Below are 19,512 nucleotides of genomic sequence, written 5' to 3'. Positions count from 1 at the left end.
AGCTCTGAATTCCTGGCAGAAACAATTTCAGAGTGGGAGGCCAAAATTGAGTTTTTATAAAGGAAGTCCACAGTCTGGGGTTCATCCTCTGTCAGAACTGTTTTGATAGAGGTTGTGTTTACCTCGCCCAAGCTCCTTCCTGCCTCCACCTCCAACTCCAGAGTGACCTGTTCAACCTCCATGCCTGCAGAGACCGAGGGATCATCTTGGATGTCGTCATAGTCATCTTCCTTCAGCTTCTCTGAGAGACGACAGTGAGGGCACAAAATCTCAAAAACCTGTCTTACCCTTTCAAAGTTCATCAGCAGTGTTAAAAGCAGCCTAACACTGAACACAGGGGGGAAGGGGGGGGGCTTTTAACAGTCAAACACAGGCAGTTTCTGGGTGCTTTTTGCACTGACATTTTCTCTCATCGTCGGCTCATTTTAACTGCAATATGAAGTCCTGCACCTCTATGAAAATAAAATAATTATAGCTAGAAATGGAAAGGGTGCTTTGTGAAGAGCTTTCTCTTTTATGAAGTACAGTGAAGAGTTTTTTGTTTTGCTTTTTAGCAAATGCTATTAAAAAGAAAGCATGTTTTTTGCTCCTACCAGCAGGATTTAGGCTCACATGATAAAGAAGCTGGGTAGGTTTTAAACAGCACTGGTAATATCATCGTGAATGCATTTGAATTTTATGAGAAACCTTTATGTGTATGATTTTCTGACCTTTGACCAGCTCTTGCACCTTTTTGCACTTTGTAAGCGACTCCTCCAGCTCTTTAATCCTCCTTTCCTGGAATCAGACACACATTAGGTCACTGCAGTGATGCCTCTAAGCAAGTTAAAGCTGCTACTGAGCTGCTGACACACTACACAGTACCTTCTTATCATTCTCTGACGTCAGTGACTCCAAAACCCTCTTCATCTTCAACATTTCAGAATCTGCAGGAAAGAGACGAGGGGAAAAAAAACAAAAAAAACAAAACAAAAAACAACACTTTATACTTCAGTTCCTGCAGGCTCTGAAGGCAGCCAGCAGAAACACGAAATAATGAAGCCACTGGGGCACGGTGTACTGGACAGAAGGGCTCCTGTTTCAGCTTGTTACTGCAATGAACCCTTGATTTAGTTATCACTACAAATTAACAAACATAAGGTTCATGTGTGTGTTTTTTTTTCCCCCTCAAGGAGCAACACACAATTAAATGTGTGCCAATCACTTGATGTAATCCAAACCTAATGAACTCCTAAACGGTGTTTACATGAGGAAAGAGTGGTTACAGCTTGTGTCTGCTTATTAATCTGGAATAATTTACCCCCCAAATTCCCCTCAATTTTAGGAGACATTTTATCGTCTCTCAGCTTAGTTTGTTAGTTTCACAATTTCCATCTTTACTGCTACAGTTATTCTATTTTAGTTTCCTTGGGTGAGCTCCTACTGCTACAGCCAGGGGACGAGCCTGAAACAAAGCCAAAGTGATCCAGGTTTATAGTGTCATTAATCCTAAACTAAATAGTACAGAGCCAAAGAAAAAAATAGAAATGATAATCCACATCACTGCATCAAGAATTACACTGTTGTGTTTGTAGCCATGCAGCTCAGGTAGGGGGCACCGGGGGTATACATAGGCTGACATGCTGTATAAATTTTTTGCATTCTTCACCTGCTGGACACCCTGCGGGCGTACACCAGTGTAGTGTCGATGCTGACCCACAGACACTACGACCCACTTAATACCTACGGCAAAACAGGCAAATTTAGGAGCTCAAAAGTATTAAAGTATATGAGACCCCGTAGCCTGTTCTGTGCAAGCAAACCAAATGACAACACCATTAATAATTATTTAAGCTGAAACTAACATTGCCCTGGCCTGGAGCTCAGTGTGTGTTTGAGCATTTACACAGGAACAGCTCACCGAGTCACCCTCACCTAAAATCTTATACCAGCAAAGTTTCCCCAGTTGCACATTAGCCGACTCCAAGTAATAATCATTTTTGTTACAGTTTGGTTTGTTTTTGCTAGATTTGTTGTGCCTCTGTGCTGAGATGGTGGAAGACAAAACAAAAGCCTACAGTTGTTTAGGTTTTACTGAGCAGCACATGTTTACAGGCAGGCCAGTGTGGCAGACACCCCTTTAAACAAATAGCATTCCTCCATCATCAGGGTGGATAAGATAAGGTCAGCTCTGTGTGTGCATGTGTGTGCGTGTGTGTTGCAGACTGGTCAGGCTTCTGTAAGGACATGTAGTGTTGCTGGAATGGGAAATGTCTATTTTCTAATCCTCAAACCATTTTTTAAAATTAGAGTTGAAGTGCATGAAATGGAACATGACCATTATTAGAAACAGCTCCCACCTCTTTCTGCCCCCTCTGCTCTGTTGTGGCTCTCCACCCTCAGACTGTCCTCATCCTTCAACCTCCTCAGCTCCAACTCTCGCTCCTCCAGCTGCCTCTGCAGAAGCTGCAGCTCCTCCTATAATCAGGGATGACAAAGCCATAATTTATCGGCGGCATTTAATGCTTTGAAACCAAGAAAAGTATCAAATGCATTAAACAATCTGGAATAAGAGGCTTGTAGGGATATGGTTTAAGTCGGTTATTAAGCTAAATAGATTATTAAAACGGGGCATGACAGCATTAGGGTAAATCTTAAGTGACAGACTCTTTAAAAATTCATTATCAGCGGAACAGATGCCAAGATACTCTGGCTTCAGTTCAAGATTCAAGACATCATCAGGGTTTACTCTGCCCTGCTTAGCAGCATACCGCAACTGAAAAATAAAGTCACTCCAAAGGTGCCAACACCTGCAGTTCCTGAACTGGCCACTTGAGGTTGGCTCCAAAACTGAGAATTAGACTCCCACTTTAAAATAAAACTTTAAAGTGACCAAAAAAAAAAAAGTTCTGCCCACCAATTTCACCTATGTGAGAATTATATGCAGCTGATTTTTTCCCAATTCTACTTGCTATATTATTATTTATATGTAAGCACTAATTAGCAGGTATATGTATCTCTGTCATCTAATCTATATTTGGATGAATCGTGCTAGCTGGGTTAGCAAGACCATCGTCTAACTACTGTTAAGAGCCTACAGACAGCTTTGAAGAGCATCATCTACATGCTGCAGCTGTTTACTGTCCCCAGTTGTCAGTGTCACAAACAACAAGGGAGCTAGTCTTCCTTTTGCTCTTGTTGGTCCTTGCCAGCCACAGAGAAGGGCAAAATTATATAATCATAAATATTAAATAACATACAAAGGGGCACAAAAGTGAAAGAGTGTTAGAAACAATGAAAAAGCATCTCTTGCAGACACTGTCTGTGCTTTTCATGCTGTATTTTTGGATCTTTGGTGGGGTTTTTTTGGCACTTCTCCTGTTTTTGGTGAACTCCACTATCGCTCCCGTCCCTTTTCCGGTCCACTTTTCAACTAATCAGCATTGAACCTTTGTACAGTGTCATGCATTGTTGAGCTACATGCTATTGGTCTTGTGGAAGACTGCACAAAAGCATGTTTGAATAGGTTGTAAATCTGTCTGCATAGACAAATATCTATGCAAACAGATAAATTCACTGTTAGCTGATGACTTTAAACTCGACTTTCTCATCCAAATGGGGTCTCATGTGGCTTCTTCAAAACTGCAGCTTACTAACCAGCAGGTGAGGTCATGGTCCTTTATCTACAGTCTATGTGTAGACTAGACTATCAATGTACCAATGAAGTCCCTTAAAACTATGTATAGACATTTATGTCTTATAACTTGAGACCTGAAACACAAATGAAGCTCACCTCATTCTGAGCAGTAATGTTTAGCTCTAATTAGCAAACGCAAACCCATAATTACAGTGGCAAACTTTATAGAAGTTAAGCCTGTTAGCATTATCATTTTGAACCTTGTCACATTAATGTTACCATGTCAAGCTTCTCCACAGAAAACATGCACACGTGCAGTTATATGAGTAAACTAAAAATATGTAAAATAAGTAGAACCCCATTACCAAAACATTCCTGAGAACTACATTACAAACTGACCTGTTTAACACACTGTGGCATGAGTGACATGATTCAGTGCAAGCTCATGCAAATCACCAAACTGATATTCTGGAAAAAAGTTAGCATGCAGACCAGTGGACACACACAAAAACTGATCAAGTCCCACAAAACAGACCATTTAAAAAACTTAACTACTTTAACCCAAGAACACTAAAATCAGGTGATTTTCACCCATGCAGCTGTAGTCACATGATTTTCACTGTGTTGCTGCTGTCTGAGTTGCATGCAGAACTCATATGGTCCAAAAAAAATAAATAAATAATATTACTAATAGTTTATAGTCAGCTGCTCATTTTTCTCCTCTCAAAAACAAAACCCCCCCCACAGTTTTTTGTTTCTCTCTCCCACAGTTGTCAGTGACTTTTTCTTTTTCCATTAACGGTTTCCTAATTTTTCACCAATTTTAAAACCTTTTTATAGGGTCGCCCCATGACACCTTTGTTTTATGAGCTGTATAGGGAGAAATTAAAAACATTACTTCAGTTTGCCATGTGTTGTTGTACTTTAATATATTTTGCAGGGAAGTATGTTTATATCAGGTCAAATATACCTGACACTAGTGATAGTGTTATAAAACTGCATGTTAGGATTCTAGGACATTTGCAAGGTGTGCAGCTGTTCCATTTAAAAACAATTTTAAAAAAAAAAGGAAGATATTTGCTGAATAGCAACTCGGACCTGACCAAACATCGTGTGTCTGTCAACATTATTTCACTCTACAGGTGTAGAGAACAAAGCTTAATAGAGGATTTGCACCTGGTTCAAAACCAATAACCGGTACTGGTGGGAGCACTTACAACAAGTGTGGTGAAAGTCAGGAAATCAGTGCGCAGCAGTGAAGGATGAGAGCTGGCTTAGAGGATCTTAAGGGTCAGAAAGGAGGAGAGAAAAAAAGGCTGGAGATTAAACCTTCACCTCGTGTCCAGTGAACCGACCAGTGTTCCACTTTGGACGCTTCACAGGTTAGCATGTTGCAGAAAGACGTTAACATAAAGGAAGAAAAGAAAAGCAGGAGCCAAAAAAGAGGGGGGAATGGGAAAGAATAAGGAGAAAAAGATGTCATGGGGGAAATCAGAGGGATTTAAACATGAAACGATGCATTTCAAAAGACTGAAATTCATTCAGATCTCTGGTTATGGTCAATTACGAAAGTGTTCGCTAAATGGATGTGAACTACAGACACTCACTTTGGTAGCTTTGAGTTTCTTCTCACACTGCAGTCTTTCATTCTCTATATCAGTCACTCTGAACCGCAGGTCCGTCACTTCCTGGTACAAGCCCTGGGGAGGAAAAAAGAACTCCCATTAACCGCTACACTCTGATACAAACCTGAACTGGAGGCTGTGTGTGGGAAAGAGGTCTGATTTTTTTTTTTTCCTTCTTCTTTAGCAGGGGAAGAATTCCTGCCAAAGGCATCAACATTATTTTCAGACTAATGTCTCTCAGGAGAGAATATGAGAAGCTCAGTCTACACATGGAGACAAATCCTAGACTTAAGGGAAGGGTCACGGTTAATTAATGTGAAACTCCTTTTATCCCAATCAGCAACAGCGTGGGAGGCCTGGGAAACTGACTTAAAAGTAAATACCCATTACATTTAAACATTATTCTAAACCCTTAATTCTTGAAATTGGGTACATTTTACATTCAAAAGTGTCCAGACAGTTTAAATTTGTTTTTGGTTTTTTTCTTCTGCAAGCACAAGAACTTTTGATGCACAACAAATATCTTGATTACGTCTTGTTCATATCATTTTCATTTGAAATGAGCACAGGTTTTTTTTTTTTTTTTTTTTGGTCTTGTTTCTTAGAAGGGAGCATTTTTAAACAAAGTCATACTTGACTAGTATCATAAAAATGTCTCTTTATAATATTAACACCGAGCCTGTTCAGACACAGTGCCACCAAGTTTATTTTGTTGTAGCTACAGTTTACAGACTGATTAAAACTTTTTGGGGGTTTTTTGGTGTGCGTTTTTTCATACCCCTAGAAAATTCCTGGTTTGAGGGTTAAGGCTTGGTTTTCAGGTTAATTTAGGGTAAAAGTTTGGCACTTTGCTGCGATGATTAAACTTAAATTTGAGATGGATAAACAGCAGGTTGAGACAGAAGAACGAACAAACGTACAGAAATTTATCAAATTATTAATAAGATAATGTTTGAATTTGATGAGTTAAGATGTGTTACATTTTGTGTGGCTATTGTCATGTTAATACACACACACACACACACACACAGCCAGCAAATTAGCCATTTGTAAATGTATTTGGACTTGCTGTACTCTTCTGTTATTCTTGGAGTAAACTGTCTGTCTGGCAGTATTAGCTGCTAGAAGTTGCTGATTACACTGTAACAAAAGGGTGCACGGAAAATTAACTAGATTGAGATTGATTTTAAATCTACAGAAAAGTCTGAGTTTGACATTTATATGGAAAATGTGAATAAATAAAAGGAAATGGGCTCAGCAAATACTGACTCACCAACAGTGATACAGAATACTTTTCTATGTTTTTACCAACTATATACACTCAACTGGTACTAAGAGATTCTGAATGTGTCTAACAGCTGCTCAAGGCTAAACAAAAACATGAGACATCAGAAATACTTTGGACAGACAAGACGTCCAATCATTGTTTTATTTAAAGCTAAATGGGACCTAAATGGAGAAAAAAAATAATAAATATGGGACTCGCAGAAAAACCTGTATAATTCTTTTAGGCTTTTACTGTGTGGAAACACATAATATATCCCAGCTAGGGAGCAGAGTGTATGGAAACTATAACAGCTTTTTAGCCCATGAGAGTGTGGAGAAAGGAGGTATGGGTGGGTGGGGGGATTCTGGCAGGAAACAGCTGCTAGAGCACAAGGAGTGTTTAAATCTCTTCTGTAACCCTTAAAGAAGTTCACGCTGTGCCACATGACAGATCTGAGTCCAGTCGAGTGAGACCGACCTTTGTGACTTTAAAACAATGAGTCGGTGGCTGCCAGGATTCAGAGTCGCACACCACATTAGACAAGGTGCAGGTGCAACTGAGAATTTAACTGCCTGCTTCATTTTATAGCCTCTATCAAAGAACATTTTGAGAAATGTGCTCTACCTCATTGTCATTGTGATCTCTCTCCACAGCAGACAGTTTCAGCTTCAGGTTGGACACCTCGGTCATAAGCTCCAGCTTCTGGGTCTCCAGCGCTGTCCGGTTCAAAAGCTCCTGTGGAGCAACATTCACATGCAGAGAGGAGTTTCCAAGTGGCCCGTCTAGGTTTTCCATTAACTGAGGTTCATTGTGTAGAGAGGCCTTACCTGCTGAAGAAGCTGCTCAGTAGCATTTAGTTTCTCACGATGTTGCTCAAGACAGCCATCTAGATCTCGAATCTTTTCACCTTGCACCTCCACCTGGTCTGTTAAAACGCTTACCTAGACAATAGTGAAATATCTTTAAAGATCATAAAACATGTTCACTAAAGCACAGAGAGACTAGTTTTATATTTTGGGGGGCTATGCTTATGCACGTCCTTGTAGATTTAATGTGGTGGTCAACACTGTTCTCATGTGTCTCTGTATGGAAAATATGCAGCTACATGAAGCAGCCAGTGAGTTTTGCTCAACACAGACTGGAAACTGAGGGAAAACAGCTGACCTGGCTCTGTCTGAAGGTACCTAAAATCAGACTACCAACTGATAAATTACACAAAAACTAAAGAAAACAAACTAAATGTTGTACAGACGGTTGTGCAGGACTTCATTTGATAAACTTGGTCATTTCCTAGAGTCATAACTTTCTTTGCCTGGCAAAGAAACTGCTTTGAAATATAGTCAACTTTAATAGGAAATTTCATCATCTAACCAGCATGGATTTCAATTGAGTCACAATCATGAGCACTTAATTAAGGCTTTTTTTTAATTTGACACTTTCCCTACAAAAGTAGGATTTTGACTTTTACGATCACATATTTGTCCCTGATTTTGTTTCATTTTATTTGAAATGTCCCCTATACATTGTGGCAACTATGTTAATGCAATTTTATATAAACAGACCTATATACCTGCACAGATTTAGCAAACAATTACAATAAATGGTATAAATAATTGAAAAAAAATCAGAAATATCTGGACCTGTACTGACAGAACTGAACTTATGAATCAGAAAAAAGAAATAAAAAGGAAGCAATTTTTGGATCAATTAACTTTCGCCTCTTTTAAAAAGAAATACATATACAAAATGTCTTCTGCACACATGGTAACACTGCGGCTTAAAATAAGAATGGAGAAAAAAATTATTTGTTCCTTTCCATGAGATTTCTTCCAAAATCTGTTTTGGCAATATTCTGCAAGCTTACAAACAGGACTGAAAATTCCTCTTTGAGCCCACTAATTATACAAGTGCTGATTGCCACAATAACACTTAATTGCCTATTCAAGACAAACTGCTCGGCTGTTTTGCAACCATGCTGCAGAGCTTTGCTCACGCACCTGAAGAATAAGACACTCTTTGTCACTCTCGAGTCGTGACAGACGCTCTTGGTAGACTGCTTCGGAGCTGTGGACGTTAGTCTGAAATGAGGAATGATACAACTTCATTTGTGTAGTCTGAACAAACAGAACAGCATTTGCTGTGTGAGTTAAATAAGGCTTTAAGGTAAGGTTTACTTTAATATAAGAGCTCATAAGAGAGGGAGAAGGCCTTTAGGTTATGCTGAACACCATACACACCAGCTTTGAGCCACAAGGATACACTACACACTATTTTCTTGTATGTAACCTCCCAGACAATGATCTCACATGCTTTTCCCTTGAAGAAATCAACTGATATGCGTTTTAAGATTTTCTGGAAAATGTGAGGGGGTCAGTGTTCTCACATGAAAGTGATTTGAAAATTGAATGAAAAGCAAACTCTTCTCAAATATCACATGGAGAGACGAGGCTGCGAGGGAAGAAAAGCACGAGCCTCACACAGAGTCAGCGTGAGTTTAAATGATGGAAACTATTTGCAGGGAGGCTCCTATAGAAACGCCATCATTCACACGGCCCGTCAAAACATTACTTCTAGAATAAACGAAGTCACAATAAAGGCAATGGAGCTCAAGCAAGAGATGAAAAGCATAGAGAATAATTCATAGCAGGCTAAATCTGCACTGTACACAGAGATTAATCATGCACAAAATGACGGTTCTTTCTCTTTTCTGTGCAAAAACCGAGCATCAGCTTTTAGGTTCATGCTAAGATTCTCTCTGGTCAGGACAGCAAGAAAACAGGAGCACATTTTAATTTCCTTGTATTTATCCATATGTAATCATTGGGTGAATCAAATACATTTGATGCAAAACCTAAAAGCAAATGCATCCAAGAGACTGCAATCAACCCAAAATGACCTAAGTGGTTTAAAGGTGCACCTGAGACAGATGTTGAAAAAGTTTCCTTGAGAGGCATATCTAATCCAACTGTGACCAGAAATGTATGCTACCTTGCTCTTAAAAGGCAAAAACCTTACCAGATTTAAATTTAGCTCATCTCCACTTCAAGGCAGTCTTCTTCTGGACCATTTTCAGCACAGATGCAATTTTTAAAAGCTCTCGTTCTGACCACTTGCTAATCAATGACGCATGATTGATCTCCTAAAGTGTTTCATTTTGGAGATGAGGACAAAGCCACAGGGAAACAAGTTTAGCTAGTAGGGCTGGTGGTGTCCAAAATATTGTGTTGGTGTGGCCAAAAAAAAAAAAACAGAAGTGGGCAGACAGTGGCACGCACCACAGTATTTGCACTAAATGCTCTCAGCTGCCTCAGTATAACGGCAGAACTCTGTATTGACAGTCTGACACTACAGACAAATTAAATTTGCCAACTCTGTTTATGTTAAAAAAACTAAAAGCATTCCCCTGACCTGATTTCACTGCCTCTGCTCTTTGGCAAAGGCAGGCTTTGTTAGTCTATGTGTGATAGCCAGTGGACAGCTCTCATCAGCAACAGCAATCTACAACATAAAACTGGGTCAGTTTGACAGAGAAGATGATCTTTGCTCTCTGTACAAGTTTGAACCTCATGGAGAAATCACAGATGCACACACAGCAGTCACACTGGCAGGGGTCCAGAGGTGTACAAGGAGATGACTTCAATGGCAAGGTCATGATACTTTTTGATCACTTAAACATAAAAGACCAGACAAAGAAGTCTAGATAGCGTCCAACACAAGGTCTGTTTTTTTTTTTTTTTTTACCATTCGTCCATGCAGCCACTCTGCTAGTCCCTCCGCAGTGGAGTCAGGAATCTGACACCGCAGGTTGTCCCTCTCCTCATTATCCATCAGCTCCAGTGCTGCTCGCAAATCTTCTAGTAGGTGAAGGACCCGAAGGCCACCGAGGAAAGGTGATGTGGGTGACTGGCAGTCAAACAGCCCATTGGAGTAGTCCATAGCCTTGGAGCCTGGCAAGGTGCAGAGGCAAGATTTAGATTCATATAAATTGTGTGTGTATATATGCGCACACACACACACACACACACACACAGACACACACACACACACACACACACACACACCTAACTGATGCATTCATACAACCACATATTCAAAACTGATTTGTAAATATCAATCACTGAGAAACTGTGCTATTTTTACTGCACACAGTCTCTTATGAATGTCACCAGCTTATCAGTCTAAACACCAAATACATCGACCAAATTACTGCATTTAAATGTCTTGTGTTGAGGCTGGTAATCTTAGTTAGACTGCATACTTTCCAGTACATAGTGACTAGTGCAAACTAATGTTTAATATAGAGTATGAACGCTGTTCTGTTGCATTCAATGAATTAACTTAAGCAGCATCATGCAGCACACACACATGCAGCAGGAGTGTATGACTATGCCCAAAATCAATTATTTTGGTCAATAAGATCATGATTAATTAACACGATTGCTCACGACCTTGGGAAAAATAGTGGAATTATTAAAACTTCAGGAAAAATAATTTTCACTTTCTTTTTAATTAATTCCATGAACATTTGTAATTCAACAAACAACAACAACAAAAAGAGTAAGCTGAAGCTGCCACAGACTGGCAGGGAGTTAATTAAAAAAAAATAAAAAAATAAAAAGAAGCCAAAAGGTGAAACAATTTTGGAACACAGAATGAGGCAAATTACTCATTTAAAAAAAAATCTCAATTATCTTATTATCTTGCCAAAATTATACCAAATTAAATTACTGTACAGCCCTAACAAGAAGACCGAGCTTTTAATGACAACAGCAGTAAAGAAAAACGTTGAAAAGTGTGGTTACACTTTGCTTGAATCAATGCTGACAATACTTGCTGCCACAGGTGCATTAAGATGTGCAAGTACTGGCAAAAATAGCTTTGTGTGCCATGGATCGCATCCTCTCTTCTCACCATGGATGTTCCTAATGTCAGCAACATTAACATAAAAGTGACCTCAGTGTTTAAAAGATTAACAGACTGATGTGCATAACTCATGTGTGAGGAGGGTTATGCATGATATCTTCACAGGTAAAACTCTGTAAGTACATAACTGGTTGACAGTTAAAGCTCTTCACATGCTTCACAAATTTTAATTGGAGTCTCCATCAAATTCTCCAAGACCATTATGTTTGTTTAAGTAGCCGACATGGTTTACCCTCAAGTCGTTTTGCTCCTACTCAAACATTTCAGCAAAATTACAACATCACACCTACTTTTAGGTACTTACTGATATTCTTTCCACCTCTGCATTAAAACAACTGCAAACATACTGAGCAAACCAATGTTTATATAGTGTCCATCAAACAAAATATAAGCAAATAAAGGCAATGAAATGTCTTTCTGTATAAGAGGCGACTACATTTTACTTGGAAGCAAATGCAGCAACATGTTGACTGATCTCGAGTGCATGATGTTCCCACCATGTGCTTCAGCCCACTCTATACCATCTGTCTTAAATGTCAGCCATAATGAAGATGCTCAATAGTAATGAAGGAGCTAGATAAATGAATATGCAGCAATCATGGCTTCCTCCGCAGTAGCAGAGGAGCGGGGCTTGGTGATGCCTGTGGTTTCTGCGGAAACAGTGGGGACTGGGGGATGTCATGTGATCAGCCGCCTCGCTCCCATTGGAAAGGTCAGTGCTATAATTACACACATCAGTGGAAAAGTATGGACTCAAAAACTGAAGCCTGGTCTGCTCATCTGCAGCGGCACAAGTATACAGAGTGCAGCCAAAAGCTTGCAGGCAAGAGGTTTGTATTCCAAACTCACAGAGCTTGAATAATCATTAGTTTCCATCACTGCAGGGACAATGGAAACTTCCTTTAATTTCTCATGCAGTGGAGGCAGACCACTAGAAGCATGGTTTTAGCTGTATTTCAGACTTCAGTATATTCAGAAAGCTTGCATTAAACTGCAGGTAAAAGTGGGAGGAAGACACACTGTGTTAATGTCCACTTGGACTTTGTATTTGCAATTTGATGGTTTCCAGATGTGACTATACCCTCGTAGCCTACCATGCCCACTTAAATAAGTGCTATGCCCAGGTTTTAGAGTCAAAATGTTCACTGTGGTTACCTGCTATGATCCCATCCATTTGCTCCAAGGCTGCTGCCAACATCTCACTGGCGTCGGACATCATCTTGTGCTCAGTGAATCTGAGAGAGAAAAGAGTAAGAAAAGGGAAAAAGCCCATAAAGAACTTGGCCAGAACTAAAAGACATTAAAAATAACTTCAAATCCAATCACTGCACAAACAGTGGTCTGCCAAATATGGGGTATGCAGCTATGGCTGCAGCATTTTTTTAATTGTCATGTTATCAGTTCACTGCATGACCAAGAGGACTGAAGAGTAGTCATCCTCCAAAATGCTGAAGTACTGTAAATGAGGTAAAAGCATCTCCATCAGTGCCTAAAAGCTCTTCAATGATTCAAAGCAACTATGCAAACTCTCTTAGTAAAAAGATGTTTAATAGCACTCAGGAAACTTAAGTACAGCTTCTTAATAGGTCGTGTGATGAGGATGGTGTGTTATGCTCACATAAAACCACATACCACATTAACAACAGCTCCGAAGACAATAGCACCAACAGTTTCTCTTTGCAGAATTCAGAAATTTAATGACACTAATGCAGCATCTGTTTGGATGGTGTTACAAAATTTTTGAAGCTACAGTTTACTAATGTTCCCTAAACATATCACAAGAAGGTGGGTAAGTGTTTAAAATGTGTGCAACTGTGCCTGTTTAAAAAGGTGGCTGTGCAATGGGCAGACTGTGCAGAGAAACACCAACAATCACACAACCCCTATGAGCAAGCACTTGGCAACAATAGGAAGGAAAAACTCGATTTTTACAGGAAGAAACCTCCAGCAGAATCAGACTCAGGGGGGGTGCAGCCATCTGCTGTGACTGGTTTGGGGTGAGGGAGACAGGACAAAAGACACACTGTGGAAGAGAGACAAACTTTAATAATAACTACTGAATAAATGCAGTGGTGTATAAACACATACGGAGTAAAAAAAGGCAAATGAAGAAGGAACACTCGGTGCATCATGGGAAGCCCCCAGCAACCTGAGCATATTGTGGTATAACTAAGAGGGTTCACGGTCACCTGATTCAGCCCTAATATAAGCTTTAATCAAAAAGGAAAGTTTAAGCCTACATGTAGAGAGGCTGTTTGTTTTCCCCGAATCCAAACTGGGAGCTGGTTCCACAGAAGAGGGGCCTGAAAGCCGAAGGCTCTGCCTCCCATTCCCAAGACCACTTTATAATGATGAATTCTGACTGAAACCCTTCAAATAAACCATTCCTCTGCAGATGATCAGTTAGCTGTTTCACAACTACTCTCAAGAATTTTTGAAATAAAAGGAAGGCTGGAGATTGGGCTATAATTAGTTAACACAGCTAGGTCAAGTGATAGCTTTTTAATTAATGGTTCAATTACTGCCACCTTAAAGGCAAGATGGAGAAAGACTAAAAAATAAATACAATTAGATTAAAATAACATCTCTGAACCAGCGTGTGTTTTAAGACTATCAGAATGATTAATTTTGTAAAACTTGTAATTTTTTTGACTGGCTTTTTAAAATTGCTGAAATACGCAAGGCCTTCCCTCAAAAACATAATCTGGATGGGAGCATATGCTACTCTAAATTCCAAAGGCACTAATGCATCTCCCATACCATCAGAGATGCAGACACTAGAGCTGAACAATGATGACAACCCAGAGGGTCCCTCTCCTCTGCAGCCTAGAGGAATGTTTTCCAAAAAGAATTTTTGATTCTCTGTCCACAGAACAATTTTCCACTCTGCCTCAATTTATTTTGACTGAGCTTTAGCCAGTGAAGACTGCAGTGTTTCTGGATTGTGTTTACACATGGCTTCTTCATCGCATTATAGTGTTGACCTGTATTTGTGGATGGCACAGTGAGTGATTTCTGAAAGTGTTCCTGAGCACATGCAATGATTTCCATGACAGAATCATGCCTGTTTTTAATGAGGGCCTGAAGATCATGGGCTCCAATATCCAGAATTTATTTTCAGCTTTGTCCCATGCACACAGATTTCTCCAGATTCTCTGAATCTTCTGATGATATTCCACAATTTGTAGATAGGTTTATTTGCAGATTAGTGAACTTCTGGCCAGAGTGTCTGATGAACTCTGCCTCTCTAAGGAACTCTTTTTATCCCCAGACATGTTACTGACCTGTTGTCAATTAACTTAATTAGCTGCAAAATGTTCCTTTGCCCGTTTCTTTTTAGAACCACTTACTTTTCCAGCCTTTCATTGCCCCAACGCTAACCCTCTGACATGCATTGCTACCACCGAATTCAAAATAAGCGAATATTTTTCATGAAATGGTAAAATCTCTCAGTTTAAACAACTGATCATTTATATGTTCCATTTTGAATAAAATATGGGTTATTTTTTCCACCTTTTTTGGAATTGGGTTTTAAAAACCACATTTGTTTTTAATCCAATATAGCATTTCATGTTCTGTTATTTGTCTCCCTTAAAACATCAGGTCTCAAAGTCTACTGTGATGAAAACACTGGAACTTGGTGGGAGGGATGTTTTGATCCAAAGGACGACCAAAGAGCCACTTCCTGGAGTAGGCAGACAAATTTGCTAACCAGTCATGCCACGTCTAAACAACAGAAATTAACATGCGCAGCACATGCATACATTTTTGATGCCGCCATTGTCCCCATTATATCTACTGTTAAAAACATTACATTGTGGATGTATAATAGCCTGTTGTGAACCACAAAGCCTGTCTGTATGCTTGCATTTGCATTTTCCCTTGAAAAGAAATAACCAAGTTATCACTAATCTTGTTATAGTAAAAGGTCTCGTTCTTCCTTTTCAAATGGCTGCTGCATCAAATTACCCCTGCAGTCTGTGACACAAAAACTGGCTGCCTCAGAGACAAAAAACAAAGTGATTTCAGGAGTTATTACCCAGAAGCCCTTATTTCCGGCAAGCAGGCAGTCACGAGTGCTCACGGCCAGGCTCCTGTCTGAAATAATGGCACCATTCTCCCAGGGGTCTCAGGCCTTGTAGCCCTGGCATGCTTGGCATTTCAAACTTCCATAACAAATATCCCCATGACCAGCGGAATCAAACACTTATCACATGTCTTCTCTTTTACTTGCACTGGCCACTTATCTCTTCAAACAAAATCTGATTTAAAGGAACTGAAATAGTAAACAGTGTAGCTGAGAGAGCCCAGCTAAAGCACAGAACCAACAACACAAAAACAGTAGCCCCACTTGTTCAGACATCCCATGGTAAAAGGGGGGCAGGGACTAGAGGCTTTGCCTCATTTCCTCCCTCTGTGGGGTCACAGTGTCATATCCAGTAGGGTAAGAAATTGGCATTAAGAGTATAATTAAACCAATGACCTCAATATGTGAGCTGGGAGCTACAGTCTGCTGTTAAAACAAGGAGCCCTAAGTGCTTTGCCGCCTAATTTTAACTGCAGAGAAGAGGGTGTAGGTTTGTTCTAAAATGTCACACAAAGTGCTGTATTGTAGTACAACATCAACATATCATTAGGTTTGAATCTAAACAGAATCCTGGTTATGCAGACGCACACATTTGAAGATATAACAACCTGCTTTCCATCTAAGCTGTAAAGTTTCCAAGTGAAATGAGGGTGGAGGAGCACCACCAATTCACTTCTTACTACTCGTATGCTTTACTCCATGATTTGATGGAAAACTCCCACTCTTTCTCATCAGATTGAAAGCTGTATTTAGTCAGTTGCTTATTTAATAAACCCTGTGACAGCAACGTATAGTTTGTCCTTTCTCTCACAAAAATGTTATACTTGCTGCTGAAAACCCCTTTTCTTTTTTTCTTTTTTTAAAACATGTAAACGATGAACTCATGCTCCACTCAGCTCCACTCCACTTTGTCTCTGGAGTAGAAATTAAATAAGATGAAAATATTTGAAGATAAAATAAATCAAAGCGTTTGCATACTTGAGGGTGATTTTCATCTTTCTACACTGTCTTGTGATAAAAGCCCCATCTAATCCAGAATAAGTTTCATGTGAAATCCTATTTAGTAACAATTCACATGAAAGCCAAAATTTCAGGTCAATTTATCTCTGGAAATGAGTCAAAACAGGAATTAAATGAGCATGTGAGAAAAATAAAAAAAAGAAGAAGTCAATTTTGTCCTGGTCATGCAGCAGATAGATGGCACTAAAACCTTCCATGAAAACTGGTTTGTCATTCTTCAGAAGGATAAAGCCAGACCGTTTAAAATGCCAGAGATTTTCTGCTTTTATTCACATCGGGGATGAGAAGGTCATCCGTAAATAATTTTATGGCTAAAACCTCAAGAGAAAAATCTAAAGATGAAAGCTCATCCTCAAGAAGGGTCCATATGAAGTAATAATGATTGATGCCTGAAGTGTAGGAGTGATGACTACATACATTCCTAAGCAGGCCAGTTCTCCCACAAACTAAACACTGGTGCCAGGCACTGACATTCCTGCTGACCTTTTTGACCCTTTTGCCTTCACAAGAAATCCCCTAAGGACTGTATTATGTCAAAGCCCAAGACATTTAAACTGACCCATGAAGGGAACAAATAAAATGCCAACAAGCAACAACAAACAAAAGCTGGCACGTCATACACACGGAGATATCACAAATGAGATCGGGGATATTCTCTATGGGCAACAAATAACATTATAAAAAAAGACCAAAAGCAGAAAAGAACTGATCCTACAAGCAAGTATTGTCTGTCTTGGTAGAGCCAGAAATATCCCATTTCTCTGTGCAATGGAGCTCCATTGTTGGCCACAGCAGTTTGTTTTGATATCACGCATGATCCATCCTGCCACTGGAAAGCTCCCCAAGTCTATTTTTCCACAATGAAAGTCACGAACAAATGCAACATTCAATCCTGCTGAAGTGATTTTTTTCCCCAAAAACAAAGTGTCCAGCTGTTTTAGGAAATTGCTTAAACTTTTTTTTTTTTATTATTATTATTATTGTCTTCAGTAGGAAGGAAGAGGCTTGGTCCTGACTATCACAGAAAGGTTTTCAGACACACACTGTCAAGAAGGCAGACACGTCCACATCACAGGCTGTATATAAGACTAACATTAACCACTGCTGGCCTGCAGTTTGGTACTTTGACAGCACTTAGTTTTTTGAGGCTGAACGTGACCATATTTGGACACTGAGGTGCAGTGCTAAGTTATTAGCTCAATGCTAGCCAGCTTGATTAGCAAGCTGCATCCGAGCACACAGGTGCATCACAGGTGCCTCCCATTGGTGATTATTATTTGTCATATGAGCACTAAAGCATTGAGTATCATTACACCACTACCCCATATATTGAGCTGATGTGATGATACTGAGACCATGTGGAGCCAGCTTCAAGTGGCCATAGCAGGAACTGCAGTTTTTCTTTAGCCCCACTTACTCTGTATGCTGAGCCAGTTGCTGCATAATGTTGGACTGTCAGTGCTGGGAGAAACAGCATAGGGAAACAGAACATTAGATATCCTTCAACTTCATTTCAGTCATAGTTGTATAGCACAGGCATCTCAAGGTTCTTTATATTTAAAGTTAGATCCTACAATAGTAGAGAGAGAACCCCATCAGATGACCACAATCAGATGACCCCCCTATGGGCGAGCATTTGTTGACGCTGGTGAGGAAATACTCCCCTTTAACAGGAAGAGACCTCTGCCTGAACCAGGCTCAGGGAGGGACACACATCTGCTGGGACCAGTCGGACTTCTATGCAAGAGCCTGAGCCTATTCAGCTAAATAATACCCCTTTGATACACTTTTACAAAGCAATTACATCAGTCATGAATGTATAACTTTTAACTGGACTGATCGCAAGCCTTAGTTCACTCTTTAAAATAAAGTAAGTAAAATAAAAAGCCATAATTGCAAAGGTAATGGATAAAAAGCACGAGTTCAACAGAGGCATAGAAACAGCTTCTTTAAATCAATTTCTTTGCCCAGAATGACATCATTTCAAATCATTCTGAGTGGACTTTATTTGGAGCTTGAAGGTCTGAGAGGCAGGCTAACACTATAAAACCACATTATGAACATTATTCACTTACTGCTCTGCCCCTATCATTCAAACAAATGTGTTAAGAAAAGAAAATCAATGCCACTGATCTAAATACATCTGACAGAATAATATTTCAATCTTAAAGAAAGACAAATCAGTCTGAGAATCAAACTCGACTTTTCTGGAGCTGAGAGGTGGTTTTAACATCAACCAGATGGATTGAGAGCAATATGGGGGGGTGGGGGTGGGAGGATCTGAAAAGAAAATAGGCTGGGATTACTTGACCATACGCTGAATGGTCGGTCTCTGTAACACACACACACACGCCTCCACCGGTGCCTCGTGCTCCTATAACTTACCTCCAGCTGTGGTACAGATGTGCATTTCAGACTGTAGCATAGGGAGCAGCAAATGGTGTAATGCTGCAACTCAGTTTGTCGTAGTAAGAGTTCAGACCTGCTCATAATGAGGTGTACGATATGTTTGCTCGCTGGACGGAAGTAAAATTATGGTGTTTTGTAAATCTGTGTGACCATAACAAGTTTAAATAAATTGCTGCCATTACTTCATGCTTTCTGCTTTCTTTAAATTTAACCTGAACAATGCCCTCTCTCCATCAGCACGTCAGCAGCGATTAAGCTGACGAACCGCAAATATAAGCTGATTTGAAACCTTATACCTGAACACAGACTCTCTCAACTATATTAACAACTATATTGCTGCCACTACTTTTAAAACATTTGTTTTAGTGGCATTTGATTAAATCCCCAGTCTCTACTCCAGACAGCTACAGAACTTATTATCAAAAGAAATATGAGAAAGTCAGATTTCATTACTGCACGCTTTTGGTTTAATTTAGAAAGCTTTGCGTTACACTTTGCAGAGATATCGGCCCTCCTCGGTTGATTTGACAGCTAATGACATTGGATCTCACCACATTTTGAAAAG

At 39.7% G+C, this 19,512-nt stretch overlaps 1 pseudogene; it reads right to left on the bottom strand.

Annotated features, from left to right (window-relative positions):
* The window catches only part of LOC115773226 (liprin-beta-1-like), a 29,119-nt pseudogene that overhangs the window by 6,951 nt on the left and 2,656 nt on the right, over positions 1-19,512 (bottom strand).

This window comes from Archocentrus centrarchus, chromosome 23, assembly GCF_007364275.1.
Source record: "Archocentrus centrarchus isolate MPI-CPG fArcCen1 chromosome 23, fArcCen1, whole genome shotgun sequence".
NCBI classification, from domain to species: domain Eukaryota; kingdom Metazoa; phylum Chordata; class Actinopteri; order Cichliformes; family Cichlidae; genus Archocentrus; species Archocentrus centrarchus.
Note: the sequence above shows the minus strand (reverse complement) of the source record. Positions and strands in the feature narration are given on the sequence as shown.